The sequence below is a fragment of the Crocodylus siamensis genome, chromosome 1 (genome assembly GCF_052110815.1).
Source record: "Crocodylus siamensis isolate JL-2025a chromosome 1, ASM5211081v1, whole genome shotgun sequence".
In the NCBI taxonomy this organism is placed as follows: Eukaryota; Metazoa; Chordata; order Crocodylia; family Crocodylidae; genus Crocodylus; species Crocodylus siamensis.
Genome location: NC_143395.1, coordinates 30,084,738 through 30,112,051, shown reverse-complemented (window position 1 = coordinate 30,112,051; position 27,314 = coordinate 30,084,738). Strand labels below are relative to the sequence as shown.

Here is a 27,314-nt window from a genome sequence, read left to right as displayed (position 1 = left end):
TTATATGTAACAGCTGCAAAGGCTTGCTTGGCTGCAAGTTGAAAGGGTGAGCTGTGCCTAAGAACTTTGCAAGAAATAGGGCAAAACATTTGCAGAGGGTGCAATAGCTTTTCCAAATGGAGGGTATACTGTGCACAATGCATACTTTTTACTGGAGGATTTGAACTGTAACCAGAGCCCCCATTGCAAACCCTGGGTTCTGGTTGGCTACTATGGAGCCATAAAAGCTGAGGGAGTAGAAGCCAGAGGAGAGCAACACCAGCTTGGAGAGAAGGGCAAAGACTCAGCCCTTTCTTCCTCCCAGGCAGAGGGAAGGGAGCTGAGGCTTGCTGGGGTGCAGACTCCAGGAGAGAGGAGAACCAGAGTCATCCCAAGAGAAGCCGATTCCCCACCAGGGTTGAAACTGTTCAATCAGGGACACAGGTACTCAGGAATAGTGTGGGGAGGGGTTGGTAAGCTATCTGGGAGCTGAGAGGAGCTGGCTGGTCAGGCACCTGCAGAGGGAAGCCCTCTGTTTGGGCTGGAAAGGCTTGTACTGCAGAGAGGAGACCTGCAGAGGGAATCCCCTGTCTGCATATGGAGGTGCAGGTGGGGAGAGACAGCTCAAAGAGGGATTTGGCTGTGGGAATCTGAAATCTGCATGGGTGTGAGGGGACACTAAACCCCAAGTGTTTGCAGGAGATGAATTTTTCAGAAGGAATCTAAAGAAAAGAAGCCTGTTACCTGCAGTGGCTGGTCAGAGACTTGTTTTTGTTGAGTTACCAAAAAAGAGCAAAGAGTCCACCTTCCCTGGAGCTGCAAAACCCTTGCCTGTGCCACTTAGTGGTGGATCACAGTTAAAGCTGTATTGCCATTCAGTGTTATGGGAAGGGGAGTGTGACCACAGGGAAATCAACCTGGGTTATGGGGAGGAAACTGTTTTAAAGTGTTATAACCAGGTGAATGTAATCCATTGAGGTTGTTTGATGCAAGTGGAACCAAGTGTGATGGAATTCCTCATCTGTTGTTGCAGTTGAAACGTTTGAACAGAATTTACATTATTAACTAATATATATATTTCTTCTCTTGTTTAATTATTTATTTTCTGTATATAGTTATGTATAATAAAGAAACCCGTTTGTTTACTGGACTTAAAGTAAATTCTTGGGCAGTGATGGTGAGGAACACACCTCTCCATGACATACCTCAGTCAGCAGACCTGCCTGAGGGGGTTCCCAGGGCTACTGGTGCCCTGAGGACTCAGAATCTGGCATATCACCTGGCCTAGCATGCTGGTGAGGATTACATATATAATCTGTGAATTGTAAATCTGTTGTCACCATCATCACATAGCAAGAGGAATATGTACACATGTGTATTGTTGATTTAAGTAGCATAAAGGGTGATAGGGCTTCGTTCTCATGTCTAAAGGGGATGCTTGATTGACTTTTAGCTCTGATAACTAGATGATGAGATTATAAATTGTATTACCTGAACTATACTGAAAAGGAGCAAAAAGGGAATTATCTAGCACTTAGTATTGAATTGTAGGATTGAGTTGTCCCCATAAAAGCTTTATCAATATGGCATATTACATGGGAGTGATTAACTAGCCTGGTAGTAGATAAGCACTGTAAAATGTTGCTGTCACAGCATTAAGCCTCCTTCCTGAAGTATGAGCAAACTACAACACAGCCTCACTTCTGCAAGTCTTCCTGTTACAATGCTTGGCAAAACATTTATCCTTAACACTTCTATCCCTAACTCTGTTGTTTGCACAGTGGGCCTTCAGAGGCAAACTTAATTGTCTTAGGGAGAAGGCAGGGCAGGGCGGCACCTTAAAGGATAATTTGTTCAGAAAGGCATAAGCTTTTGTAGGCAGCAGCTTACTTTGTCAGATGATACATGACAAAGCAGGTTGTCACTTACAAAAACTTACGCCTTTTTGAACATGTAAGTCTTTGCTCTGCTTTCAGCCTGACTTCAGCTGACATCTCTTTAATTAACTAACTTCTCTTTAATTAACTTAGGCTTGACCACAGCAACATTTACGGTGGCATTCACAGAATAGGAGTTTTGTGCTTCTCCACGTGGTGCATGTTGCTAGCTCCAAGGTGAAAGTTCATTTGGAATACTTAGTAAATCATGCTTTGAACTCTACTATGGAGACTTCATATTGTGTCATCTGCAGAGGAGGAACAGAGAGGAAGCAGTAAGGGTCAGTGAGTGGTGGGGGGGAGGTTGAAACAATGGGTGAGAAATATGTCAGGCTTCTAGGATAATCAGAGGCTTGTGGAGAGGTTGGGGGGGAAGACAGAAAGTAAGGGCAAGCAAAGGCTAGGGAATATAAAAAAGATGAGGGAGGCAAAGTACAGGAAGATATGAAGGGGGGGGAACTTGCCAATTACCCTGCCCCAGAATTTGGCAGCAGTTCAGGGCAGCTTGATGCATGGGATGTCGTCATATAAAGCAGGGGTAGCTAACCTACAGCTTGCATGTCACAAGTGGCATGGACAACCTCTGTGTGGCACATGGCAATTGGACAGGGAACACAGAGCAGGGAACAGAAAACAGAAGAAAAGGATCAGAGTAGCATTTGGAAAGGGCAGGCTGAATTTGTGACAGATCTGCCAAAAAGATATAGATCCTCCCTGTCAGGAACTCTATCAGTCCATTCCTGCCCTCTGAAGCATATGGCCAGTAAAGGCAATAAGCTTCACTAAGATGGGGTGCTCTTCATGCAGTCAACTTTCCCTCTCATGGGTTCTCAGCTCTGGTCATGGGGATCATTCAGGATGGGGAGTGCTATAAACAGAGTGACTTATGGTAAATGGTCTTTTTTAGGACGCAGCACTCCCAGGACACCAGGATAGGAGGTGGACAAGAGACGCGAAGCCCAGTTCTCAGCCCAGTTTTGTGCAAACTGCTTTCAGCACTTAGGACACTTGTACATGTGCTCCGGGAGGCAGGGGGCGAGGGCGTGGCGCTTTAATTAGAGTGGATCTGAGAGCTACTAATTAAAGTGCTGTAGTGTCTTATATATCAGAGTCCCTGCACTTCAAAATGGTGGCAGGAACACTTAAACAAAAGCTTGTTCAACGAGCTTTAGTTCAAGTGCCCCTGCTGCCATTTTGAAGTGCTTGGGACACTGATACACAAGAGGATGCTAGACAGCTGTAATTACCATGCTTCAGCAGACTTAATGAATCAAGTCTGCCCTGATGTGCTGCAATTACAGTGCATAGGAGAAGGCTCTGTGCTTGTGTACAGGCATCCATGATGCCTTTCCTTTAGACTTGTGGCTAACACTGCAGTACTTAGCTCTAGCTACACTAGGATTTGTACCCAAGCTTAAGTTGTTACTTTGAAGCCAGCAAGGATCCGAAGCACTTTCCTTTCCTGTGGTGCAAGGCAGCCAAACACAGCTAGTGCATTTGGCTCAGAATTGTGTATAAGTGTTGCTTGTCACCCCGATCTTGACAGAGCGGCATGTTCCTCTGCTAGCAGGAGATCTCTGGTTGCACAGAGCCTTTGATTGACAAGTGCAAAGAGAAAATGGGGCATCCATAAAGTTCTGATGGCTTGGAAAAACCCCAGATAGAAAATAGTGTCTGCAAATACTGAAGGTCATTTTATTTTTATGTTATGGACTTGATTTTTGATGGTGGCATGTAAATAAAAACCATTCGACTACAATTGACCTCACCTAAGCTCATGTGTAACCCACTGTAGCCAATAGCAATTTTATGTTCATTTTTCCAAGGGATGGATTTGAGCTTCTGTTTTTCACTGATAAAACACACTGGTCTGATTATTAAAATGTATCCATGCAAAATCAGATGTTTTTGCTTTGTTTTGTGTTCCTCTGATCCTCATTTACATTGAAGCCTGTTTACATCATTTTGGCAGTATAAGGATTGCTTAAAATGGGCTTAAATTTAATTTATGTCCACTTCAAGGACATTTCAGTCGTCATTTCTGCCTGCTGTGTTTGAATGTAAATAATTATTATGCTCAGGATGCATACACTTGCATTCTGGAATTCATTTTGCCTTTTGAACGTACAAGTGCAAAACTCAGTGAAAAGCACCAAGACTCACCTTTTTTGTCTGTGCTCCAAGCACAGACTATTGCTTTTTAGTCTTATTTAATAGTTCCTGAAGACACCAGTCTTAGATCAAAGCCCCATTGAGTGAGATGTAGCACAAACACAGAAGAAAGAGATGGTCCATGCCTTGAAGAATATATTCACAAAGACAAGAGACAACAGGTATACAACGTGCGGGGTGGGGCATGAGGTAACTGTGGGACAAAATCATGATACCTCAACTGTTTAATGAGAAACCTTAAATCATCCATAGTCCACTTTGGTTTGAGGTGATTCAGGTTTTGTTGCAAACATTTCCCGGACCTCAGCAAAATTAAGTTGTTTTGCTCAAGATGGTGACCATGGTTAAGTTTTGTGGTGTGTGGTACCGATCTTCTTTGAAGTGTGCTGTAAACTTAGATAAGTTCAAGTTTTTCTTCTTTTCTGTTGCCTAACCACCTTGTAGATAAAAGAAAAAGTAGTTTATGAACAGCTAAATTTTCCAATTGATTTCAGTAGGATTTTTGGGGTAGTGAAAGAATGCATGAGGCTTACATATTGAAGATCACTTTCCAACCTGCTAGTTGAGCATCAAAAAATGATTGAAAATAATTTAAATCTCTGCGTTGTGTGTGATGGTGGTAAAGAGATAAGAAAGAGGGGTTTGAATTCACATGAAGAAATTTGCCTATATTTGTATTTATAATTCATCAGATCTGCTACAATACCACTCCCTTGTCCCCACCATGACAACCCATCAGGTTCAGTACATTATTGATTTGATACCTATGTTCTTGATTCTCTTGAAGGGCCTTGAGCTGTACTGCACTGCAGAGAATCACATATTTGCTACAGCCTATTGACTGGTAAAACAGAGGATAAAATATGACTTCTGAAGATTAGTCAAAGGAAGCCACTTTTACAGTTAAAATCCTCAAACTAGATTTAAAGCTTGAAGTGGGGCAGTTCACCTCAAATAGGAGCAAATAAAAGATACTTTAAAAGCATAGGATTAAAAACTAGACATAAAAGAACAGTGCTACCCTCTTTTCAAGTAATAAAACAAACTATATTATGAACAGCATTTTGAAGTGTACATCAAACTGATTTTTTTCCCCTTTATCTTTTTTAATCTTCACCAGATGCACTTTCTTTAAATTCAAGTTTTACATTCCTAGCCATAACTTGTCTGAACACATGGAAAGAGCATTGAGAGACATTAGTGGATTTTTTTTTTCTTTTCCTTTCTTTCTCACTCTATTTTTTTACAGCTGTTGAAGGCTTAACTTCTTAAATGTCTCTGCTCTATAGAGTTGCCTTCCTTTATAGTCCCAGCTTCAGACTCAAAAACAGTTTTAAACCACTGTAAGTTCATGGAAATAAAATAACCTTAAGAAAAACTGGAATTTTTGTTACTGGCATAATACAAAAGGGCTTTACAATTATATTTTAACATTGAAATGACTGATCATATCTTGATTGAAATCTCAGAATGGGAATTCTGTAGGATGAAGGGAGGGTTTTCATTAAAACACACCGACACTCAGTAGCATTTTTTTCATTTGTTTGATCCCTCAGGATCAGAATTTTCTCAGAGGACAATGAAATGCAGTTTCCTTTCCCATAAACATTTTAAGCATTTATTCTTTTCCACGAAATTCTCAGTAATGATTCCCATCATTCCTTGCTTGCCTTAACATTGCATTTTGGAGCAGGATGGCTTTACTGCTGTCATTGTCTGCTTTAATTAGAACTGCATGTATGTGATACAAACTATTGTGTTTTTTTTTTTTTGTTTTTTGTTTTTTTCCCTGCACAGGGAATACCCATGAATATCTTTCCTTTATAGCTAGGTCTCCAGAATCATTTTTATTCATTAAGGCAGCATGGTATGTTTTAATGATGTTTAACAGATTCCGCAAAATTTCAGCAAGCCTGCCTGCTGACCCTATGCTATAAACACAAGGCCTGTTCCAAGGATTATAAAAAGCAGCAACACTTTTTAATTATTTTTTCCCTAGGAAACAAGTCTGGCTGCTTATTATTTTATTGTGGATGTGTCAGCTGGATGGACAAGAATAATTGCATTTTTAAAAACTGTCAAATCCACCACATACACAATGTGCAATACACATAATGCTGAGAATAACTCTCCATAAGGAAACTCCAGGATAAATAGTACAAAACCAACCCCTCATATATTTGATTAATCAACTCCATTCCCCATTTCCCCTCATCTTTCAAATTCATGGGCAAATGACATTTGCCTTTCCCCAGCATGCACTTCTCCATTAAACCAGGGAGTTTGCCTGGGGCTATACCTATATATCTGATCCATGCATAATGAAGCATGAAGCTGCCAATTGTAGGGAGCGTCTGCTATGTCAGAGACTGATAGGCATTTCATTTGCTGAACTCCCAAGGGCCCTCACACTTCTCAGGGTTCATGTAGTATTTATTTTAGGCACTCACATTTCTCATCTGTGAACTTCACACCATATGTACAATGAGTAACACGAGCCCTGCATGAAAAAGCTCTCCAGGTAGTTTTAAATGTAACTCAATGGAGTAGGGATGGGGTGGGCTTGTGAAACAGGCATGCATGGGAAATGAAGGAATATTAAGCCTTGTCCATACAACAGCTGCCTGAGTTTTTTGATGCATGATGACAACACCCTTATTCTAATAAGATCTCTGCTTTCCACTTGCACAGCATAAATTGTCTTGTGATAAGTATGGTGTGTATCTATATCTTGCATAGACTATTGCTGTTCTGCTGCATATCCTAAGAGGAAAAGTGTCTATGTTCTTTTGAAAGTACAGTCTTGTTAAATTTGGGATTAGGAGACAAAGTGTACTGATGAATAGCAAGGCCAGACACTGTGCACCTTTGAAATCTGAGGAGAGAGTAATGATCCTGAAATAATTGTTTTACTGCTCCAAATCCCTGACCTTACACCATTAGCAAAGGTAAATACGTATTCATTTGTTTGCTTATTTCATGGAAGTGGATATAGAAAATATTCCATGTACAAAACTAGTTTTTAGCATTCACATGTGAACTAATACCAAAATCTTAATGCAGGGAGACCAATAAAAGAACTCTCTTCTTTGAAGAGTTGTCTTTTCTAAACAGATCTCTTTTTCCCTGTGCAGCCTTTTTGACATTTCTATCCTATTTGTATGTGATAAAATTAAAAAAGGGGCCTCCGAACAATCCTTGCATATAAACATTCCTAAGAGAAAATGCCTTTTAGAACATTGAAATTATGCAAGATATAAGTAAAAGACACAGAGCGTTGGTTGATTTGCCTTCTAGGGGTACATATGTACATTATGGGCTAAATCCTGGGAGGTGCTGAGTTCCAGGTCCCTGACTTAATGCACTTTAACATGCGCTCAACTTCAGCACATCCCTTGTCTATTTTTTTGTCCCACTGCTAGATGAAGGGAAGATTGTTCAATGTCTGTAGAATTAGACCCTATACAAAGGGCTGACTCTGCCTACTAATGATAAGAGACCAGCTGGTCTTTAATAGAAAAATGTCTTTTTATACAAGTGGGAGATCTCGTCCAGAACTGCCAAACAGTTTTGATCATAACCTTCTGCTTCCCCATGCTCATCACTGTCCAAGGCATTTGCCTTTTGGGGTTCAAATTTTCTCTATTTGGGCTCTAGGCAAAAGTGAATTTTCTGGCAATTTACAGAAAATCCTATGAAGTCCTCTTTAGGGTGGTTGTACACAATTCCAGTTTTCTAATATGCAGTTTTAATGAACTATTAAGCTAATGTAGCTGCAAATGTATGTGAACAATATATGCCAGTAAAATGTCTCTTACTTTTTCTTATTGTACTGATTCTGTAGTATATTGTATAATTGTTTGTATTGTATATTTTTCACCTGAGCCATCACACAGACATAGTCGAGTATGATACCACATACACATAAACCTAAAAACATGTTGCATGAAAATATTTGCCCACAAGACGTATTACATTTATTGAGAGAGAACTTTTTTTTCATAATTTTTATTCGCGCAACAGTGAAATAAGATTTGTCTGAAAAGTAGAAGTTTTGTAATTTCTGAATTTTGGACTGCTTAGTCCGACCAGTCTCTTCATGTAACATATTTGTGTGTCTTTTAACGTATCTGTGCAAGGAAATCTTTTATAGAAGAACATTCCACCAGGGCAGCTTAAATGACTTTTATTTGCTGTGTATTTACAGAAGAGCCAATGTAATATAATGGTGAATTTAGTGCCTTTTGCTGCAGCTACTGCAACAAAATAAAATCTTTTAAATAGCCTTAGTTCTATAGATGCATCCATGCATGTATGTATCTGTTTATAGATACACGGTACATATATATGTGTAAATATATGTATCTATAGGAACACACACACACACATGCATATGATCTATAGCTGTACATACATACTTACATTTACATGTATACACACATAGTGGTAGATGTATATATTCTCTGTGTGTGCTTATATGCTATTTAATTCTGTTAGCTGCTAAGTTTAAAGGTGAGCCTATGGAATGAGGCTGCAGCCATTTCCTGATTCATATGTCAAATGCAGCGCAGATGACTGCAATGCAGGTCTTCTCCTGCTGCCAGTGGGATTCAACCATGATGAGGAGGGACCACCCTCTAATGGAGAAAGATAGTATTTCGGCTTCAGGACTCATTTGCATATTGGCTTTCAGCTTTGCCTTTGTAGCATGACTGCAGCATGATGCAAAGAAGCAGAGACCACAAGGTGCCTTTACACAGAAGGGGCATTTTACAGACAGCTGTCCAGGAAACATTTCACATGCTTTCCTTTCAGACTATCGCCATACTTGAAACTTCTGGTGTAAGATCTTATCCCTCAGTTTATATTTTACTCCAGTTATACTTTACATATGTGAATAACAAAGAATTCAGACATGTAAATTCTACTGGCATATATGGACTTTGCCTTTATGAATGTCTTGGCAGTGAAAGCAGCATTGCTGGCTGTGGATGTTCATAGCCAGTATATTGTAGTAGCTTCTGTATGTGGTGCATTTATTTCAAAGGCTAGATGCATTTCATTTTAGCCTTACAAATGAAAAGAAACACAATCTCTCCCTCTTGAAAGTTGGATTGAATATCATGCATGTAAAGATCTCTACCTCCATAAGAACTTTTCCACAGGGCAACAAATATCTCCCTTCACAGTTGAAATAGTTCATTTCCATAGAGAATCAGCTCAGTTTATTTTCAGTTAAAGTGTTTAACTTAGAAATGTCTGTGCATGCTGTTCAAAGGAGAATACAGGAAGCAATCAGCAAGAGATACTCAAGCGGATGTTCAGATTCTGTCACAGAAACCACATGAATAGTACACTATATGCATGTATAACTTGCTTGACTTTCATTGCTATTAGGTATCCCTTTAGTGGATGTTGAAACTCCTTTTCAAGCCAACAGAACTAATTCAATTATTCAGTGAGCTACAGTGCTGCAGCAATCAAACCCCTCAAAGCCTATAAGCATTAGCTTATGAGCTGACTGTAGCTTGCTCTATAGGTTCATTTGCTTTTAGGTTCCAAATGTAACAGCCTTAAAAGGATACAAATTATGCTTTGGAAGCAGTGCATAATTTAAACATTCACACCTGCAAGAGCCTACAGAGCTGTTGTAATAAAGATAATGTTCAGAACAAGATCATTGCTTGCATTGTTATCCAGTTTGGAAGAGGTAATTACATTCCACCTAAAACTCCCCTGATCATTTCAATAGTAAATAAAGACTCTTCCTTTAAACTTGCATACAGATACATGTTTACAAGTAGAGCTAGTTAAAAAGTTCTGATATTTGTTTTTTCTTATACGCTAGTCAAAACTGAGATGAAGAAAAGTCTGACAATTTTTACAGCTGCCCCTCCCCCCACCCCTTTTTTTTTACTGGTTCTGTTTACAAGTTAAAGGTAACAAGGGTTAGGTCGATCTAAGTGCCTAACTGTATACATGTTCCGGTAGTTTAGATCAGGCCAGAAATGGCCAGCCTGATCTAATTTAGTTCAGCTGAGAAGGTGCACTCTGTTGATAAGGCTAAGCCACGGCTGATCAAATTGAATGTGTGTACATGTTTGAAGCACAGCCCTAGGACCATGCTTTTCCTCCCCTCGCAACCCTGACCATGCTATTTTTAGCCCTCTGCCCCCGCCATCCACCCACTAGACAGACAACCTTCCCTGTAGAGCAACCAGTCAGCCCTTGAGGACTCCCAGCCTCTCTCCCCAATCATACCAAACCCCCTCTGTACCCACCAACTCCCGAATGACCCACTAGCCCCTGCCTCTGATCCTGCTGTCTCCTGCCCTCACCCCAACTTACTTAGATTGCATTCTTGGCACAGCTCCCAGTACTGGCAAACACGTGCACAAGCAGGGAGCTGATCTATGATCACGCAGCTGACTTTGCTGCGTGATCATAGATTGGGTCCAGGCACGTCTGCACATGCCCTAAATGACTGCAGTACAGAGTAATGGGGATCATGACTGCTATCATGCCCTGAAGATTATAAGAAGTTGCTGCATGCTATACATCAGGGGGCAGTCACCTAGTACATGCCTGTACATGTACTCGGAGGTAGGAGGGGGGTATTTAAATTAGAGCCATTGCCAGAGAGCTGCTCTAATTAAAATGCCTTATCGTAATGCGTATAAAGCCCCAATGGCTTTAAAAATGGCTATGGGATACTTTATCAAAACCTCATTCAATAAGGTTTAGTTAAATTTCTCCAGCAGCCATTTTTAAACCCATGGAGGCTTATAAATGTAACTGAGGTAAAAAAAACTCTCTCTCGGTTCATTTTCTTTGGAGGCTCATTGAATAACAAATCCTTAGGCACACATTGTTGGTGAGACAAAAAGTATATATTTGCAAATAGGGTCAGAGGGAGAAGACAAAAGATCAAAACCCTCTGCCCCTGAGTACAATCATTAGCAGGCTTTTATCCCCTCTTTTCTGGCACGTGTACAGAAACAGGAACTCTTACAACTCATTTCCGGTTCATACAAACATGCATGAGAATACGTCAGATCATGCATCCCATGTGTATTATAATTAACTACTTAAGTATGCGGGGCGGATAGGCTTAATATGTATTAGGTTATTACGCTTGCCCAGAAAGCACTGGAGGTTATGGAGGGTTTAACTTCAAGGCTAAAATGGCAATTATTCTTATCTTAGCCTAAAAACCGTGGGAGCCATCAAGGAAAGTGTGATTTAGTGTAACAAAGAGATAGTAAATTTGCAGAACAAAGAGAGCTCTTGGAGTTTTTCCTTCAGTTTCCAACCCCCCCTTCCCTCTCTCATTAAGGAGACAAGGAGGGCTGGCAGCCTTGCTTATTCAAAGGACAACCCTATTGATGGGAGCTAACAGCTATTGATAATGCATTTTTAATAATATTTCTAACAATATTCCCCCCTCAAGGATGCTTTCTGATCTTTACTTCATTTGGGCATATCAAGATAATTACGAGGAATTTTTCTGAGGACCATGACTTTTGCTACAGTCTGTGCTTTTAGAGGGACTGCTGCAACCTGCATTTCTTCTACTGTGGTGGTTATCAATCTAGTAAGACAAGGAATGAGACAAGGGATAAAAATCAAACCAGTTAGAGCACACAAAAGCACAAACCCTACTTTTTTCCACCAGGGTCCTCCAAATAATTGAAACCACCAGTCCTTATTCCATGTGGTTTCCCACGTTTGTATTGGTACATGGGCTATTTTCCTAATCTCTTTGGCAATCTCTAAGACCACCTTCCCGTTATCATCTATTTGGAGGCAACAATTAGAAAGGTTGAACTTTCCACAGACTCCGCCATCCTCTGCGAGTAAATAGTCTAAAGCCATTCGATTTTGGTATATGGCTTCCCTCATCTGAGAACTTTGTCGAGCCAGCAACTCGAGAGCAGTGGCGGTCTGGTTAGTAATTACTTCCAAGACTGCCTGCAACCGGATGATTCTATTCAGCATATATATTGGTGTCCGGTAGCCCCAACTCCCATCATTAGCCCATGTAGCTGGTCCATAATACTCAATAATCCTCTGAGGAGGCCACTCATCCTCCTTCCACTTTTGGGAGCCACCCTGTGTCAAACTTACATCAATACTTCTCTTGGCCCTGTTCCAATCATCATACAAAGAGACTCCCAGCTTATTTCCACCCTCAGATGGTAACAAAAAGAAAGATGGTACAATTACTCCAATATAGCAGGTTCCTGTCCACCCTCGTGGTAGGACCGTATAGGCACGCTTTCCACAAATCCAATAATGTCCTTTTAGGGCCCTGTGTTCCCCTCCCAAGGCTAGGGGGTCACGGCTGTGGAAAAGAAGGGGATAGTATTTGGTGCCCTTATGCCCTAAAGGGCCAGTGTGATAGTTACTCAGTTTAAACTGACATTTCCATACGCCATCTTTATCCCTATACTCGCACTTGGTTATTTCATTTGTGTCATTCAAGGCACTCCAATATGCATTAAACCTTGCCACTGTGCCATTCAGGTGTGCCCATTGCCACTTATAAATGTAGGTAAATCGTTCGCCTCGGGTCTTTTCATATGCCTGACATCTGGTAGGGTCAGGATCGAAAGGTAATATTCTTGTCCTTTTGAGATTTTGCATCTGCGGGGAGATTGGCAGCCTAATGGCAGCAGAATTCCATTGATCAGCATACCTGCTGCATACTCGGGCCCATTTTAATGTCCATGTACACTGACTATGTCCTAACCTCCTTCCTGTACCATTACTGCTAATACAGTACTCTCCCAATGCCACTTGGGAAAGATCCCAGCTGTGGTTCTCATCCCATTCTTGACCAGTACTCTTAACATCTGCTTTGTCACTGACTAACCATTTTGGGGCCAAAGGAAAAGCCCTCCAAGGCCACTGTTCTTCGGCCTCTCGGAGCCCCCCACAGGCCCAGCAGTTGGTAAGATTAAAAGTACTTGCAATCCTCTCCATCATATCAACATACAAATTTATCCCTGGGGGAGTAATTTGGGAAAGCGGGGGCATAGGCCAGTGGCTAAGGCTATGCAATCCTGCTTCTTTCATTATGCAGATAACAACAAGGCACATTATAATTCCCACCATATTTTTCCTTTTACTTTCTGGACTAATTTTCTGAACTTTGATTAAGCCGTCTCAGGCGCACTTGGAGATCACCAGTAGGTTCACAGCTCCACTTGCTGGCTTCTTGTTCCGAAGACGACTCAGCTTCCGGAGTGAGTTCGTCTTGGGAGTTGTTGTCCTCTGACGCTTGTGGATGTCGTTTCACACGGGTATGGTGTATCCAACGGTCATGGCCAGCGATCTTTACAGCGGTGTGGGTTGTTAGAAGTACCTGGAAAGGGCCACTCCACCTCTCAGTCAGAGGTTCCTTTTTCCACCGCTGCACCAAGACCTAGTCTCCCGGGGAGAAGTCATGTACCGGTACGTCTAAAGGCAGGCGCTGAAAGGAGGCTGCATACCTGTGAAGAGAAAACAAGACAGACTGCAAAGCAATAACGTACATATGAAGCTCACTATTACCTAATTCAAAAGTTACATTCTCTTGCATCCCAGGAGGTAAGACTCGAGGGGGCTTGCCAAACATAATTTCATATGGGGTCAATTTAAGGCCCCGTCGGGGAGTGTTTCGAATGCAAGTAAGGGCGAGCGGTAATGCTTGAGGCCACTTAAGACGTGTTTCAATACAGATTTTGGTGAGCAAAGTCTTTAAAGTCCTATTCATACGTTCCACTTGTCCTGAACTCTGTGGTCTCCATGGTGTGTGTAATTTCCAAGTAACCTTGAGAGTTTGCGCGACTCCTTGAACCACTTTTCCCACGAAGTGTTGTCCTTGATCCGACTCAATGGACTCAGGCAGGGAATACCGTGGAATGATCTCCTGCAACAAATACTTCACTACTGTAGCCGCAGTGGCAGTCCTGGTGGGCCAGGCCTCGACCCAACCAGAGAGCTGGTCTACCATGACAAGTAAAAACCCGTGATGTCCGGACCGTGGGAGCTCGGCAAAATCAATCTGCCATGCCTGTCCAGGGTACGCTGCCCAGGGTCTACCTCCCATTGGCACAGGGGGTTTCCTTCGGGGGTTTACTTTCTGGCATGTGATGCACTTGGTAGCAATGCGCTGAGCTTCTACATATAGCCCTGGAGCTACTGCTTGGCGAATCACTAGATCACCCATGGCCAAGCCTCCCATATGGGTTCTTGCATGGAGCTGTTGCAGCACCTCCCGAAGCAATGGCCTGGGTATCATGACTTTCCCTCCTGGTACTATCCACCACCCCTGGGAGTTCTTTTCTGCACAAGCTCTTTGTGCAAATTTATCTTCTTCAGGGGAATACTGTGGGACTAAATCTTGGATGTCTGGCCATATGGCATGGGACATGGCCTGCTTGGATACCTCCTCCGCTTCTCCCCCAATAAATGCAGCTTCCTTTGCTGCTGAATCAGCCTTTGCATTTCCAAGCTTATGCTTTTCCTCAGCAGCCTTCCCATGGGCCCGCACATGAATGACTGCTACCTCTTTAGGCTGGTGGAGTGCCTCTAGTAGCTTGATAATCTGGGGGCCATTAGCAATTTTATTCCCAGAGGCCGTAATAAAACCCCTTTCTTTCCACAATAGTCCGTGTGCATGGACTGTAGAAAAAGCATAGCGAGAGTCAGTGTATATATTAACCCGCTGGTCTGTCCCCAGCTGTAATGCTCGGGTGAGCGCAGTGAGTTCTGCGGCCTGTGCCGACCATGAGCTTGGCAATGACTCCCTCCATACTACCTTATCCAAGGTTACCACTGCACATCCTGTTCGTCTTTTTCCATCGATGACAGAGCTGGAGCCGTCTACGAAGTATTCAACATCTGGGTCCTCAATTGGGTCTTCAGCAAGATCAGGTCGCACCTGTGTGGTTTGATTTAGGACCTCAAGGCAGTCATGCGTCGGTTTCCCTGGCTCCGGCAGCAAGGTTGCAGGGTTTAAAGCTGTAGTATGTTTGAAAGTAAGTCCTGGATTAGAGAGCAAAAATATCTCATACCGTGATTGTCTGGAGGGGTTAAGAAATTTCCCTCCCTCAGTCCCTAGGATCTGGGGAACTCCATGAGGAGTGAGTATTTCCATATCCGCACCCATGACTATCTTCTGGGCTTCTTCAACAACCACTGCTGTGGCTGCCACAGCCCGAAGACAGGCTGGCCACCCGAGTGCCACTGGATCTAGAACCTTTGAGTAATATCCCACGGGTCTCCAGGTCGGGCCCGATGGCTGTGTCAACACCCCTGATGCAACCCCTCGATTCTCATGAACATACAGTCGATATGGCTTTTTACTGTTTGGGATGGCCAGGGCAGGGGGCTGGGTTAATGCTGCTTTAAGCAGATCAAAGGCATGCTGCATTTCTTTATTCCATTTCCATTTAGTGAGACTCTCCTTAGTCAGGGAGTCATACAGTGGTCTAGCCTTCCCGCCATAATCTGGTATCCATAGTCGACAGAACCCAGTTAGCCCTAGGAATGCTCGTAGCTCCTTGGGTGACTTAGGTGGGGTTAGACCTTGGATTGCCTGTATGCGATCTGCACTTAGGGCTCTGACTCCTTTTGAGAGCTTATATCCCAAAAATGTGACTTCAGGCTGACATATCTGGGCTTTCTCTCTAGAAACTTTATATCCTTTTTCCCCTAGAGTGTTTAGGAGTGACCTGGTGGCTTCCTCACAGAGCTGCAAGTTTGGGCTTGCAACTAGCAGGTCATCCACATACTGGAGGAGAGTCACTGCGGGGTGTGATCCCTTCCACTCCTCCAAGTCCTTCTGAAGGGCAAGTCCGAAAATATGAGGGGCTGCTACGAATCCTTGTGGGAGAACTGTCCACATGAGTTGGGCTTTATGGAAGGTGTCTGGATCCTCCCATTCAAAAGCAAACAATTTTTGACTGTCTCGGTGAAGGGGAATAGAGAAGAAAGCATCTTTCAAATCTAGCACTGAAAATATTTCAGCTTCCCCCGGTACTTGTGTCAAAATCGTGTGAGGGTTCGGGACTACAGGATGGTCTGAAAGGACCTTCTTATTTACTGCCCGTAAGTCTTGGACCAGTCTGTATGAGACCCCATCTGCCTTTGGCACTCCAAGGATGGGGGTGTTATAGGGTGAAGTCCCTTCCACTAGCCATCCATACCTCTTGTATTTCTCTATTAACGGCTTGAGTCCAGCTCTGGCCGCTCGGCTGAGTGGGTACTGCTTTACCCGAACGGGCCCCTCCCCATCCTTGAGTACGATCCTTACCGGGGAGACGAACTTAGCTCGCGCAGGGGTTCCATCAGCCCATACCGAGGGGTCTACTCCAGTCATGTGATCTTCTGGACTTACTGCAGGGCGTCGGTCCTTCAGGAGAGCCATCTGATAGTTCGAGCTCTGCTTGACAGGTAGCTGGACCACCATCTGATCGTCTCTGAAAAAGATCTCAGCTTGCAATTTTGTGAGTAAGTCCCGCCCAAGGAGTGCAACCGGGCAACTTGGAGAATACACAAAGGAGTGCTCAAGCAAATGATCTCCCACTTTGGTGAGGAGTGGTTTACAAACAGGGAGTCGGGTTTGCATTCCCTCAATCCCTTCCACAAGTACATGCTGTTCACTAGTTCCTGCACAGGGGGGTTTTTCTGGAATCATTGAAAATGTAGCCCCAGTATCCACCAAGGCTTCAAAGTTTTTGCCACCAACCCTAATGGTTACCATGGGATCTTCTCGGGCTCCAACCCGAAGGGTAGTGGTCTTAGATCCCTGTCCCCTTCATTCTGAATTCTCACCCTTGTCTTCTGCCCGCATGAGGTGACCTCTCGGTTCCCTCTCTCTCTTCTCCTTCAACTTCGGGCATTCCCTTTTCCAGTGTCCTTTCTCTTTGCAATAAGCACAAACGTCTGCTCCCACTCTTTCTCCTTTCCCCTTCTGCATCCCAGCCTTTTCAGAGTTCCCTCCAGTTATAGCAGCTGCTAGTGCTGCCATCTGTCGCTGAGCCTTTTTATCCTCTTTGCGCTCCTGCACTTGCTCACGATTCCCATACACCTTATATGCAATTTCCACCAGCTCTGAAATCGGTTTCCCAGCACCTCCCTCAGTTTTCTGTAACTTCTTACGGATATCAGCAGCAGATTGACCAATAAACATAAGATTTACCATGCGCTGGTTATCTGGGGCTTCTGGATCCAGATCCGAAAACCTGCGAAACGCCTCATACAGCCTCCCAAGGAAAGCTGAGGGATCCTCCTCTTTTCCCTGTCTCACTTCATACAACTTAGACAGATTGGTAACCCGAGGCACTGCCTTTCCCATTGCTTCCACTATAATTCCCAGATACCGTGCACTCAGCTCTCTGCCTTCGGCAGTGTGATTATCCCATCTCGGCTCTTCTACAGGGAAGGTATCACGCAGAGTACGACCAGCAGCACCCTCTAACTCAACTCTGGCTGTCGCAATACGCTCTGCTGTCCCCAACACTAATCTCCTCTCCTCCGGGGTTAGGAGGGTCTGGAGCATCATCTGGACATCAGCCCAAGTGGGTCGATGAGTCTGCCCAATGGATCGAAACAAATCCCTCATCTTTTCAGGGTCTTCACGAAAAGAGGGGCTCTGATTCTTCCAGTTAAATAAATCTGAAGTGCTAAATGGGGTGTAGACAAAAGTTGCAGTGCCTCCTTCCCCAATAACCTCTCGCATCGGACAGTTCAGCACCGGCTGTGACTCTACAGGCTTGCGCAAATAATAACCCTTATTTCCTGATTCAGATGAGGCACTTGGCTGAGGCTCACGCTCTAACTCATTAGGTATGCCTTGGTACGTCGGTGGTGGTCTCTCTAAGGGAGGGGGCGGTGGTGCAGAAGGACTGGATGCCGAGGAGGCGTCTGACTCATCTTCGCTACCCGACAGGGCAACCGGAGCACGGGTCCGGTACTCAGCCAATTCAGAATTCCCCCCCTCATTAGACTCAGGAGGTACAGGCGCCCCCCCCCCGAGTCTTTTTCTTAACAAGCATCACATGAGACTTTACTAAGTAATTCTTAATCCAAGGTGGCTGATTTTGAACCACCCACAACCAACAGTCAATATAAGGAAACTGATTCCAATACCCATTTTGCATAACAATTTCATGGATAGCTATCACTTCTTTTAGCACAAAGGATCCTTTTGGGGTCCAGTGGACCCCAAATGTTGGCCAATCGAGTTGACAAAACTTAGTTAAATCAACTTTTTTCATTTTTATTCCGTAATCGGCCGGCCTTGCAAATTTATTAAAATGACGTAATAAGCACCTTAGAGGGGTATCCGTGTTTTCTACACGGGAGCTAACCGTACCCATTTTGCCCACAAAAGTGCACCCAAGGCACACCAAATACCAAAAAGTCCCTTACAGCAGATGATTTACCATGAGAACATGCACACCTCCTGCTCCGGACCCAGAACCAAATTGGGCAAAGGGAATTCGTATACTCACTCAGATACCCCAGAGATCTCGATCCAAAGCCAAAAATGTGTACCTGGAGACTCCAAAAAAAAACAAAATTTGCATAGGAGCTCTTAGTGTTCCGGATGTTCCGGCTCACACCTCAAGCCCCCCCTCAGGGCGAGCCAAAAAGAAAGGCTCGGCGCGCAAACCCCCCAGGGGGGCAGAGACGATGTGCCGACGAACTCCGGAGTTATCCAAAGAAAGCCCCACGTTGGGCGCCAGATTGAGGTAAAAAAAACTCTCTCTCGGTTCGTTTTCTTTGGAGGCTCATTGAATAACAAATCCTTAGGCACACATTGTTGGTGAGACAAAAGGTATATATTTGCAAATAGGGTCAGAGGGAGAAGACAAAAGATCAAAACCCTCTGCCCCTGAGTACAATCATTAGCAGGCTTTTATCCCCTCTTTTCTGGCACGTGTACAGAAACAGGAACTCTTACAACTCATTTCCGGTTCATACAAACATGCATGAGAATACGTCAGATCATGCATCCCATGTGTATTATAATTAACTAGTTAAGTATGCGGGGCGGATAGGCTTAATATGTATTAGGTTATTACGCTTGCCCAGAAAGCACTGGAGGTTATGGAGGGTTTAACTTCAAGGCTAAAATGGCAGTTATTCTTATCTTAGCCTAAAAACCGTGGGAGCCATCAAGGAAAGTGTGATTTAGTGTAACAAAGAGATAGTAAATTTGCAGAACAAAGAGAGCTCTTGGAGTTTTTCCTTCAGTTTCCAACCCCCCCTTCCCTCTCTCATTAAGGAGACAAGGAGGGCTGGCAGCCTTGCTTATTCAAAGGACAACCCTATTGATGGAAGCTAACAGCTATTGATAATGCATTTTTAATAATATTTCTAACATAACAGTGAGGTCATGATGGAGAGTTTTAATTAGAGCACAGAGCAGACTTAATTAATCAATTCTGCTCTGATGCATTCTAACTAGAATTCAAACCAGTATGTGTATAGGCAGCCCTCTGGCCCACACCTCTGGTCCCGCATGTAGAGCCTTTGGATCTGGCTTGTGAACCTAGGGCTTCGGTGGCATTTGGTGATGGGGTTTTGCCTGTGTTGAGCCACAGCTGTGTGCCTGGGAGCTGTTCTCTGCCATGCTGCAGCGAGGTGGTGGCAAGAGGTGGCAGTGGTCCTAGCACTGACCTACCTTAGACCCACGCTAGTTGATTCCAGCCTGGTGCAGGAAAATGTTGCTGACGGCTGATGTAGCAAAGCCAGCAATGGCCTTGTAATCTTCTGACTGATCCTTATTGCGGGGGGAGGGGGCTAGTAGTTAACTTCCTGCCTGGCCCTGTGATCATGCCTACAGAGAAGCCAGCCAGTCTGTCTCATAATTTCTGTATCAGTTTGTTAAATTTGAAAAGTGCTTTGGGATGATGAAAGGCACTATATAAATGAAAGATACTATAATAGCACATCTAAGTGTCTAAAATGTCAGAGGAATTGAGAAGGGAATAGAGGAGAGAAGAGAATAACCTGGGCTGAGCCATAAATTTTCACAAATCAAGTACAGCGATAAATAATATAACATATGTACTTTGATTCATTCAGCTGATCTGATCTCTAATATAGCTCTTGTACATACTTCCCTCCTTGTCCATATCTGCTTGTAAGTTTGTAAAAATGGTAAATTTTAAGGAAGAGAGGTTACTATTCAGAGTTAATTTATGTACTCCATCCCTTACAATTTACTGCCTCCAAATGCTACTTTTCTCCCTAACAATATCTGTGGCTTTGATCAACATTTGTCTAAGAGCCTCCTAAATATTAAGCTTTACAGCACTTGATGAAGTAGGCTATTGCCTATGAAATCTTATAAATTTCTGAATGAGTTAGTCTCTAAGGTGCTCAAATGTGTACCTCACAAAGGTGTTGCAGTCTTAATAGGTTTGTTACTGCAAAGACTAACTGCTCTGAGATCCTGAGATAAAAGACTCTATACATGTTGTTCTCAAAAAAACAAGGGGTTTTATTGCTTATAGAAAGATAATGCTTGTTTATTCAGAGAGAAGTACCTTACCTACAGTTCTGCTGTCCTCCTGCAGTCCCCTTGCAAATGTAACAACTTATACATAACACTTTTAAAGACATCCATACACTATAGACATGCAATTTATTAATTAATCTGCTGCTGTTTTATTACTCAAGGTGATGAACATCTGACATCAACTTCGCTGGGCCAGCCATGTAATCCAGATGTCCAATTCCAGACTCACAAAGCAAGTTTCATTCTTCCAATTCAGCCAAAGCATATGCTGAAGAGGAGGGCAGGGAAAGTGCTTCAGGGACATCTCCAAGGCCAACTTTAACAAAGTCAACATTGATATCAACTCACGGGAGACTATTGCCCAGGACCGCCCCAAAGGGAGGAAGAGTCTGCTGCGAGGATCTCAGTTCTTTAAAATGAAAACAGGAGTTGGAAAAGTAAGAGGGACAGAAACAGTGTGTTCTGGACTGAACCAAGAATGCAGAGCCACCTGCTGAGCACAGAAAAATGTGCCCAAGTTGCAACACAACCTATCGCTATTTGATTAGCCTTGTCATCCATCTTCAGACTGACAGATAAGGCAATCATGGAAGAAAATCATCCTCAACAGCAAGGGATTGCCAATAATTATAATGATTGTAGTTCACTTTTGGCCAATTTCTTTGAATTTCTTAAAAGACTTCTGCTTGGAGAAGGCATATACTAATGACAAGGTACCGAAATGAACAAACAAACAAACTTTTAGTCTCTCTAGAGACTGGTTGTGTCAGATTGATCCTTCTACAAACAAGCATGTCAGAAACTATTCACTTTGTACTGTTTTCTTCAAAGTTTCAACTTGCCTGTGCATAATTTGTTATCCAGTGTCAAAAATCAGCTGCAAGATCTTCAGAGGGTCTACCTTGCATTTAATTTGGCTTCCTCCACCATGGGAAGTACTGGGACTCCACTCTGGCATGACATCAGCACAGGTATTTTTATAACCTTTCCCATGGTCTGAAATTTTTCCTTGCTATTTTAAAATTAAAATGGCCTTATAAAAGTTAAAAAATCAAAATAAAAGGAAGGGGAAAAGGTTTACTAACATTATAGTTTCAAATTCTCAGCTAGTGTGAGTGAGTGCAGCTCTGTTGACTTCAACAGAGCTAGACTAATTTACATCTGAGAATCTGGCCAACTAATTTCTTGTCTAATTTACATATGATGGGTCAACTTCTGTGCATGGTAAAATAATCCTACTACTTTCATCATAGGTTCGAGAGAATAAATGAGGGCAGAACCAGAATCATTTTGTTTTAAGAGAACATTAACTTTGTTAATTTTTTCTCTGTCAGCCACTATTTGACTCACTTGAATTATTAACATTCCAGTTTTATCACCTGATTAATTAGGAACTGGTGCAAAATCACACTGTCTAATGACATTTGTATCCTTCTGGTTTACTTGTCTGTAACTGGAAATCTGGAGCTATATTTTAAATAGGGACAACACTGTATTTTATGGTACTCATCTTTTAGCTGGAATTTTGATTTCTCACGGAGAAAGACTGCGCGTGCTCACTAAGATTATGGATAAGCATGTATCTGGAACCATTTAAAAATGGAGCTGCTGATCAGGAGCATGGAGCAGCAATTATGTTACCTGTGGACAAGCTGGATGTGATACAGTTATAGCAAAATCATGCGTGACTGGTGCCTCTTGAGTTGGGGGGGCATGTGTTCCCCCCCCCGCAACACCAATCAGAGACTGGAGGGTCCCCTGGCTGCCAATTGCTCTGACCGGGGGGAGGGAGGGAAGGTCCCCCCATGGGCTATCTCACTCTCCAAAAGTCCCGTGGCCACTTCGAGAACCAGTGCGGCCGTTTGCGGAGGCCCCACTCCCCAGCAGGTGCTCATAGGAGGGGCACTAGTATTCCCACCTGCACCCCCTGCCCATCACCTAAATGGAGAGTGTGGCCTGACAGGATGTGCACGTGCACCCTCGTGCACCCCCTACATGTCGCCACTGAGCCAAACTTCTCCAATTTTAACCCTGGATGAAACAATGTGAAAGTTGGTGTTGTTTTGCTACATTTGTATTGTACCCAGCTTGTCTGCACAAAACTTAGAATCTTTCTAACAGCTGCAGTGCGGTCAAGAACAGAGCTGCCCCTCTATTTTTAAATGGCTCCAAATGTACACGTGTCCATACCCAAAGTGAATAGTTTTCTACCAATGGGCCATGGAGGTGCCATGGATGATTTGCAAAGGCTTTACTCCTGGAGCCAAGCCACTTTGTCCTTGTTAGCTCTGCTTGACCACTTAACTCTGCAAAGGCCATGCAAAGTGAGTGTCTGAATGGCTAATAAGTGTCACTTATGTGCATATCTGTGCACCTAGGTGAATGTATTGATCTTTTAAATCAGGAAATCATAGCAGGCCTAGATATAGGAGTAGTAGATATAGGACCAAGAAACATATGTCCAGGGCAATGGATAAGGTCCATAGTTTTAATTTATTTTGTCTTGTCTACACATGAAATTTGCACTAGTATAATGTTAGTTAAGCTGATAAAACTATTTTGGTTAAGCAAGTTCACACAGAGTTACATTGCTATCAGCTTAAATAACATTGCATTTCAGGGCTTGTGTTCACACAGCATCATGCCTCATCAATTTAAGGGCAATACAGTATGACTAGCAATCTCTGAGTCCCCTGGTTTGCTCCTTAGCTACCTGCATTCTAGGTAAACTTCTTGACATATTGGCATCTGAGGGAATTATGGGAGTAGAGAGGTTAAAAAACCTTATCATGCCTTTTGTTGTATCCTAGAACTTGCCAGTGCCTGCACTACATCCAAGTTTCTCTCACCAAAGCTCGTTGTGGGCCAAAGAAATGCCACACTCTTGTCTATTACATTAGAAGAGCAAATCCTGTTATACTGGAAACTGCGTCCAATGTGCCAATAGCACAGGCAGAGAAGGATGTTGCTTAAGCATAACTTTTATGGTCTCTTTTATGAACAGCTATACCCAGGGTTTCAAGTATTTGGGCCTGGCCAATCAGCACTAAATTGTGAAGAAAAAAAGTAAAGAGTAAGCTAAACAGGTAAGCTACCCATGTGAAATATAGGATGGAGGAAAATAAGGTAAGGAATTATGTTTCTGGATTTCTATGAATGCTATGTCTGCTCAATTTTTTGTTTGTTTCTGTTGAAAACTAATTTCAGTGAAAAGTTGCCTCTTTTGAGAAATAATTTTATAGATAATTTTCATTTACTTTGAAATGTTTTATTTTGAATGAAACATAAATGTGACTGAGTTTTGGTTTGGGGGATGGATAGTAGAAAATCTGCATTTAAAAAAAAAACAATTCCTTTTATTTTTCTTTTCTTTCCGAAAAATATGATGTTGCAAGCAGCTTTATTTGACTCGGAAATAGATTTTTTAATATTTTTTTTAAAGTTAATTTGAATCTACTAATCCTTTCATGGATATGCCTATAGTGCTCTTAAGTGGAGTTCCCCAAATAGTCTGCAGCAAGAGCTACAGGCATTGTGTTACTTTTATTGATGTTCAGTTTGACACTTGGGCCTTTTTCCTGGCTCTCATTTTGTCTGCATTATAACTGATTAGACAAAGTATGATGGGCAGTTTCTTCATCTGATCTGTCTTGTTTTGTGTAGCAAAGTCTCAAGAAATTGTTGGAATGAGAGGGAAGAGAGGGTAACACCATCACTCATGTGAAGACAATGAAAATGCATCCATTAACTTCTACCAGGCAGGAATTTCACTCCAAAGGGGTCAGTGGACCTACAGAATTTCAGAGCACTGGAACTTCATTCTCATACAAAAAAAATGTTCTGTTTGGAGAAGCTCCACTACTTCAGATTCTAATACAGGAAGACAGACAGATGTAAGACATGCTTATTGACTTGAGTATTGTTTCTTATATTCCAAGCAAATTATTATTTATGAACACAGAATTTCTGGGGCAAAGAACTTCTGATATAGCTCTGCTTGTCTGTGCACAGATTATGTTTGTACTCAAATGTATTAATTCACAACAGACCAAATCCACATAAATAAAAATTCCTTCCCAACATTTATTTTAACAAACCTTAGGCTATAAACATTCATGGAAAAAAAACAAAAAAAAATTAGTAAGTATTAGGTACATGAATCCTGAGTAGAATTTGAGGGGTATGTTTGCAAATATGTGTTTATACTCTGACCTGATCCTGTAAGTACTAAATACTGGCTGTAAAATTTATTGTCATGAATAGGAATCCCTCTAAACTTTATGGTAAGCATTACATCTGGGAAGTGCTTGATGGATCAGATCACCTGTAAATTATTGCATCTAAATTGGCTGCATTTTCCTAACAACTAGTAGCAAATAGCTTTACTTCTCAGAGAGCAACCTATTGTGCCCTGTAGTCCTTAAAGAAAACACATTGTCTCCCCATCAGAGATTGGAAGTGTCACTAACACTACACTCCTATGCCAGGGACCATGATGTTGCTTCTGACCTGAGTGGATCAAGTGTCAGCTGATTTTTAAAAAATGTGATTAAGACTGTTCTGCCAGCTGAGCTGTGGGGCCAACAGAATGGATTGATTTATTTTTTGAAAGAAACCATAAGCAAGAATCAGAAAATGCAGTGGCAATAAAAAAAACAAGTGATGTAAGAGAGACTTTCATACTGTATGATTAGGTTTTGGTTTTTTGTAAAAACAGCTTTAGTAGGAAAAAAATAGAATGAGTCTTGGGCAGAGCAAAAAGCAGTCAATAGGTTTGTATAGAATATCTTCTATTTATTACAGTGCAATATCCAAATAACCATGCCATCAAACAAGGTTGCTAGTCATTAATCCTTGTGGTGAAGGTTTTGTTTAATTAGGGATTTCAGACAAATCTGCTTTCAAATAGTACAATCCTTCATGTTTTCACCTTCAAGATACAGAAAAGTGGTTTTCTTCAGATATTTAAATGCAAAGGGTGTGTCCAGAGCAGCGTGGATGTGTAGCATAGGGTACTTCAGACTTATGCTACACATCCACACTGCTCTGGACACCATGCACTGCATATGCAAGCATTCCCCAAGCTGCTAGCAGTGCAGGGGAGTTTTATTGACCTTGGGAGACCTTGAGGTAAAAAAAAGGCACACCAAAGAAAAGAGGGGTGCCACATGCGATGGTAGTATGCACTGCCCAAAACTGGAGCCTAGCTGGCTGGAGCCACACTCCAGCTGCTGGCCAAGCTTTCTGCTGCAGCTGCAGTCCTGGGAGACCCCCAGGACCCCAGGTAAGGCTGCTGGGGCCAGTACACTTGCTGGCCCCAGCCTCCCCTACCCCAGCCTGAGAAAACTGCTGTGCACCAGAGTGCACGTGGCATGGGTGTTCCCTGGGGACAAGTAGCAGTGGAACAAGATATGCCACTGTTACTTATCCCTGGGGAAGCAAATGTCTGCACTTATCTGGATGTGCACAAAGATACATAAAGGCCACAATCATTCTTCAGTACTGCAAGATTCCTGAAATCTTGGACAATACCTACAGTTATATTTAGAAATAATTGTCATACTGGATCAGATCATGTCCATATTTAACATCAAGTTAAGTATACTATCTCTGAGAGCAAGCACTACTAGACATGTGGGTGCATCTACATGTGCACTTTAATGCACATTAGACTATTTTAATACACATTAAAGTGGCACTACAAAAATGTGGGCAATTATAGATGTGCTCTGGGAGGTTGGGGTGGGAACTTTAATTAACACAGCTCTGAGAGATGCACTAATTAAAAGCACCCAGAGTGTCACTTGTATCAGTGTCTCCACACTGAAAAATGGCAGTGGAGCATTTTGAACTAAAGCTCATCGAATGAGCTTTAGTTTCAAGTACCCCACCATCATTATTCAGCATGGGGACACTGATACACATGATGCTGGAGCCTGTTGGAGCATGGGAATTACTACGGTCCAACAGGTTTGATTACAGCCTGTAATTACAGTGCATTGGAGCAGCTTTCCTGCATGTGTATAGGAGCCTTGTGCTATTTAGTTAATGCACATTGAAGTAGGCTAATGCATGTTAAGCATCACTTAAAAACCATGCCCTTTAGTTAATGTGCTAATGCAATTAAGACAGGCTTATGTGTATTTTCTCTAGGGTACTTTTACATGTGCTCTGGGGCTGGTGGGGGGCGGGGGAGGCACTTTAATTAGAGCAGCTATGACAGCCTCTCTAATTACAGTGCTGCTGCATCTCATGTATCAGTGTCCCTGTGCTTCAACATGGCAGTGGGGACGCTTGAACTAAAGCTTGTTTGACTGCTGATACACAAGATGCAGGAGACTGCTGGAGAATGATAATTGCTTTCCTCTGACATGCTGCAATTAGAGTGTGTAGGAGCAGCTTCCACACTCATATATAGGCACCCTTAGGGCTCCTGTATACATGCAGGGAGACTGCTCTGATGCACTGGAATTACAGTGCATCGAAGCAGACTCGATTGAGTCTGCTAGAGTGCGTAAATTGACACATTCTGGCAGCCTTGTGCATCACATGTATCAGCAGCACAGCATACCTCTGCACTCAGGAAATGGCAGTGGTGCACTTTGAAATAAAGCACGTTCAATGTGCTTTAGTTTAAAGTGCACCACCAACATTTTCTCAGTACAGAGGTGTGCTGCACTGCTGATACACATGCTCCGAACACAGCA

At 42.7% G+C, this 27,314-nt stretch overlaps 1 long non-coding RNA gene across 1 annotated transcript; it reads left to right on the top strand.

The window, feature by feature from the left end:
* Positions 1-289: 289 nt before the first annotated feature.
* On the top strand, positions 290-25,425 carry LOC149872688 (uncharacterized). The gene is made up of 4 exons (XR_016439789.1): positions 290-423; positions 20,769-21,578; positions 23,612-23,693; positions 24,271-25,425. It is a non-coding gene; the product is annotated as an uncharacterized LOC149872688 (long non-coding RNA).
* The last annotated feature ends 1,889 nt before the right edge of the window (positions 25,426-27,314 follow it).